The sequence below is a fragment of the Piliocolobus tephrosceles genome, chromosome 15 (genome assembly GCF_002776525.5).
Source record: "Piliocolobus tephrosceles isolate RC106 chromosome 15, ASM277652v3, whole genome shotgun sequence".
NCBI classification, from domain to species: Eukaryota; Metazoa; Chordata; class Mammalia; order Primates; family Cercopithecidae; genus Piliocolobus; species Piliocolobus tephrosceles.
The window spans coordinates 94,153,459-94,158,902 of NC_045448.1; the positions used below are offsets into that span (position 1 = coordinate 94,153,459).

The 5,444-nt window shown below is 41.8% G+C and overlaps 1 pseudogene; it reads right to left on the minus strand.

Annotated features, from left to right (window-relative positions):
* Window positions 1-1,550: 1,550 nt before the first annotated feature.
* LOC111524288 lies at window positions 1,551-3,083 on the minus strand (annotated as a pseudogene).
* Between the last annotated feature and the right edge of the window lie 2,361 nt (window positions 3,084-5,444).

Below are 5,444 nucleotides of genomic sequence, written 5' to 3' on the forward strand. Positions count from 1 at the left end.
ACCTGATAAGAAACTTGTATCCAAAATATTTTAAGAAATCTTAAAAGTCAACAAAAAGAGAATAAGTAATCCAATTGAAAAAAAATGAATAAATCTGAACAGACACCTCCAAATCACCACCAAAGATGATATTTGTGTGTGTGTGTATACATGTGACATACACATTTGTACATATATGTGTGTATATATATACACACCTTACAAATGGTAAATAAACATGTGAAACATCATCTGTCATTAAAGAAATGCAAATGAATACAACAGTGAGCTTTCATGACACACCTATTAGAATGGCTAGTATACAAAAAAACCAACAATACCAATTGCTGTGAGAATTTAGAAGAATAAGAACCCACATTCATTTCTGGTGGGAAGGCAAAATAGTACAGCTATTTTAAAAGATATGTTTGGAAGTTTCTTAAAAAGTTAAACATTATTTTACTGTATGAATCAGCAAGCATACTCCTAGATGTTTACCCAACTGGTTGAAAACTACATCCACAAAATACCTGCATGCAAATGTGTGTAGCAACGTTATTCATAATTGCCAAAATCTGGAAAACCAGGATGTCTTTCAGTAGGTGAATAGATTAATAAACTATAGTACATGCATATAAAAGAATACTATTTGGAGATATAAATAAATGAACTATCAGGCTATGTAAAAACATAGATAAAACTTAAATGCCTATTGTTTACTGAAAAAAGCTTATCCATTTATATTATGTTCTAGAAAAGGTAGAACTATAGAGATGGTAAATGGATCAGTGGTTTCCAGGGGCCTGGAGAGAGGGAAGAGTAGAGTCGGGAAAGCACATGAGATTTTTTTTTAGAATTGTAAAACTATTGTGTATGATACTGTGGTGGTGAATACACAACACTGCATTTTTCAAAACCCATGGAATTTTACATCACAAAGAATGAAACTGAACATACACAAATTTAAAAAAATAATTAAAGATGTTGGGGGATTCCAAGATGGGATGCTGAATATGACAGAAGACTATCTGTATTACAAATGTATAAAATAACTCCACTGAAGGGGTGGGAGGAAAACGTGCTGACCAAGTGGCATTGGAAGTGAGTGGAGACTGTAAGACTAAAAACATAAGGAACTATTCACAACCCTGTATTCTAGTAGATAAAGCTCTTTCCCAAAAGGATGTAAATTCTGAAGCCACTAGTCACGCACTCTGAAATGTGAAGTCACTGGATGGAGGATGGTGGGAGCCAGGTTTCTCCTTGTTGGAGGGGATGCTACAGACAAGCAAGCAGGGGAGGCTGCAGTGATTCATATGACAGTGGTTAGTGTTGGGGACATCAACATGGAATCGAGTTCAGCTCAAAATAGATGCAGATGGATATGTACAATATACTTACAGATATGGGTTGGTATATATTTCCTTGTTCTGCCTCCTGACAGGGCCTGAAGAAGTGTCATCCCAGTATCAATGAGCACATCTAGTGTTTACGTCTTAGGTTTTAATGCTGTTCTTTTTTTTTTTTTTACTTTGTGTGTAACATTTAATAAGCTCAATCTACATCCAGAATAATTTACATGAAAGAACAATATTTATTTAAACAGCGCTCAATGGGGTAACCATGGTATCATCAGAGTGCATCCAGAGGAAAAGAGGGAGCAGGGGCCGAATGAGACGCAATCAACGGCACTCCCACACTTTTACTGTTTGATCTACGCGGCCAGTGACCACACAGGGTGCCGTCTTCAGAAATCCAAGGAGGTAACAAAGTGTTCACGCGTATTGAGGGTCTTCATGCATTGCTTGTTCTTGTGATCCCATAGGCATACGGTCTTGTCATCAGCACAACTCAAAACAAACTTTCCTCAGAATTGAACAGAACTCCACGTACTCAGTTATCATGACCCACGAGGGTCATAAGGCACATGCCAGTACTGACATTCCATATCGTCATAGTCTTGTCTCTGGATCCAGACAGCAAGAATGGCCCAGGTTTACCACTTTTTCTTTTAGTCGCAGAGCCTGTTGCTTCAGAGATGGAAGAATATGAGCTTTCTGGAGCCCAGGAAATGCATTCTACCACATGCTCATGTTCCCGGAGCTCAGCCTTGCATTCCTTTGTTGCTATGACCCATACACACACAGTCTGGTCATTGGAACACCTGGCTATCAGAGTGCCATCTTGATTTGGTTGTACCATATGTACCCATTCTCTGTGTCCTGCGAACGTCTTTACACAGTAGCCAGTTTGCACTTCCCACATTTTTATAGCTTCATCCCTTGAGGCAGACACTGTATGATCTCCCCTGGCCATGATGGCTACTGAGGAAACATTGTGGTCTTGGCCGTGCATGGTTCTGATGCATTCAAAGTCCTGAAAATCCCAGAGTTTAATGGTCATAGCTGCAGATCAGGAAGCCAGAAGCTTGCCACTGTGGTCGAATGAAATATCCTGTACAGAGTCTGTATGTCCTTCCTTTAAGAGTTCGTTCAAAATCTCCAGTATCATAATCCCACATGTTAATTGTAGCATCCTCTGAAGCAGAGACCATAACACTGAACACAGGATGGAAAAGGACTCGAGTGACTGGACTCCTGTCATCACTCAATGCATATTTTTCTGGTGGAAAATACCCATTCTTTTGGGTCTTGTTTCTGACCAAGAGGTCCACCTGACATCAATTCTTCTTTTGCTTAATTTAACTTTGATTCTAATTCCATAGCCTTCTTTCGTTATCTAATAACAGAAGTCCATTTTTTTTTCCCAAAACTCCAGCCTACTTTAATTCTTCATTCATATCTAATTCAGCTTCCTTTTTAAAAACTGAATATGCCTCTTCATAGCCATTTGAACGAAGATAATCTGCTATAGCTCGATTGAGTTCATCTCGTCGTCTCTGGGACAGCACCATCTCGGCTGTCATGTCAAGCTTATCTGACATAGTGATATGTCCCCCCTTTGGGAAATCAAAAAGCTTTTTGATCCGTGGACTTATAATTTAAATATGCCTCTAAGTGTCTTTCACACAGAGGAAAATGATTCTTTTACAAATGAATCCAACTAGTAACCAGAAGATATTCAACAAGTAAGAATCATTCCACTCTCCCGGGCGCCAGACTCTGCCACCGCCCCACCACTCCAGCTCCGTCTGTCACAGGAGCTGCCCCAACGCCCTGACGTCACAACGCTGCTGCCGCTGCCCGCGCTGTTCTTAACACCATTTGATAAAAGGCACTCAGCCTTCCTGGAGAAATGGCTGATTCTAGGACAGGCGGGGAATGTACAAGATGAGCCTGGAGGAGCATTTTACAGGGCCAGAAAGTGAGAACGTGCTCAGAAGAACAAACAGTAACACACAGGTCAAGCGGACACAGTGACCACTTGAAAAAGCTTTCCATGGCCAAAGCTGGAACAATTTGAGCAACAAAGTAGTATTGGTTTATAAATAACCCAAGTAGAAAAAAAATCTGCGTGACTCCATACTGATTTACATTTATGTATCTATTTAATCATATACATATGAATAAGTAAATGGCAGAGAATAGGCACATCTCCAGAGTGCGGTGGAACTTCAGGTCATTTATGTAATACTCCACCCCCAAGGAGGTGGAGCATAATTCCCCCCGCTTTAAGTATGGGCTGCACACAGTGACTTCCTTTCAAAGCGTACAGTGTGGAGAGGGGGCAGGGGGAGAAACTTCACAGTGGAGACGTCCAACAAACACTGCCTCAGTCAGACGATCATGGTCAACATGAAGCGTGACATCATGTTGATAGTATATGTTCCCGATAGAATGTGATGAAAGTGGCACTTTACTTCTGTGGTCTTCTCCCAATAATCATAGAAGAAAACACCAGGCAAATTCCAACGTTGGGACATTCTACAAAATACCTGACTAGTGTTCCTCAAAACTGTCAAGGTCATCAAAAACAAGGAAAGTCTGAGAAATTGTCACAGCCAAGAGAAGACTAAGGAGATGTAACAACTCAGTGTAACATGGTGTTCTGTGGTGGAAGAAGGGTGCTGGGTCAACTAAGGAAATCTGAATGAAGGGTGACTTTAGTTAATATGTATCAACATTGGCCATTAATTGTGACAAAAGCACCTCATTAATGTAAGATAGTAACAACGAGAGAAACTGGGTGTAATATCTAGGGAAACTCTCTGGACTATTCTCAACTTTTCTAGAAATTTAAACCTATTCTAAAATAAAAAGTTTATAATTATTTTTTAAAGCAATCCCCCTTCCCTCTCCTCCCTCTTTCTCCTTTCCCTCTCTTTCCTCATTTCTCCCCTCTTTTCCTTCCTCCTCTTCCTGCTGGCCCCTTCTGTTTTCCTTTAACAATAGCAATAATGTATCAGTCCATTCTCACACTGTGATAAAGAACTACCTGCAACTGGGTAATTGATGAAGAAAAGAGGTTTGATTGACTTGCAGTTCCACAGGCTGTACAGGACCTATAGCTGGGAGATCTCAGGAAACTTGCAATCATGGCGGAAGACAAAGGGGAAGCTAACACATCTTCACGCCGGAGAGAGAGAGAGATAAGGGGGAAGTGCTACACACTTTCAAACAGCCAGATCTCGTGAACTTTATCATGAGAGCAGCAAGGGGGAAGTCCGCCCCCGTGATTCACTCACCTCCCACCAGGCCTCTCCTCCAACACTGGGAATTGTAATTCAACAAGAGATTTGAGGGGGGACACAGAGCCAAACCACATCAAATAGCATCACACATGTGACCAGTAGGTTGTCGTTTCCAGCTCTCTTCCCTTGCATTATTCTGCAGGTGTCCTGGCCACAATGCAGAGATGGGTGTGGTATTCTTGAATTCCCAGTTGGGTCAGGGAGGTGAAATGACCTGCCTAGAAGGTAGCAGAGGTGCTAGCAGGGCCCCAAGACTCATAGTGAATTCTCCTGGGCCCGCCCATCACCCTGTTATGCCACTTTTCAGTTTCCCTCTGATCACAAATGACTTGGCACACAGTTTAAGTGCCACGCTTTTACTCCAGAATTTGACTTATATTGTCCTACAGGCTGCAGGTACCCTCTTGTTGCTCCTTTGCCTTGAAGAAAATACATCATCTCAAAAGAAGGCAATCAGGAGCTGGCAATGGCACTGGAATCCCTTCCTGGGCACAGAATTGATGCTCATCTGCCCTGTGCCCAGCACTTTTACAAGAAATTTCATTTGGTCAACCCCCCAAATATCATGGAAGGACATTATTGTTATCTCCAGTCTGCAGTCGAGAATGCTGAGACTAGAAAGTGGTTACCACTAAAAGCAAACCTTCTCTCTCTTTCCCATTGCCTATCCATTGCCCTGACTCTGGGCTCTGACCCACACCCACTTGCTCAAGGTCCCAGGTAGGAGTTGTCCATTCCTTCAAGCATGAGTTCATTCATACCCATCACCATGTGAGACTTGATGTGGCCTCATTAACAAGCAGGTCCCACCTGC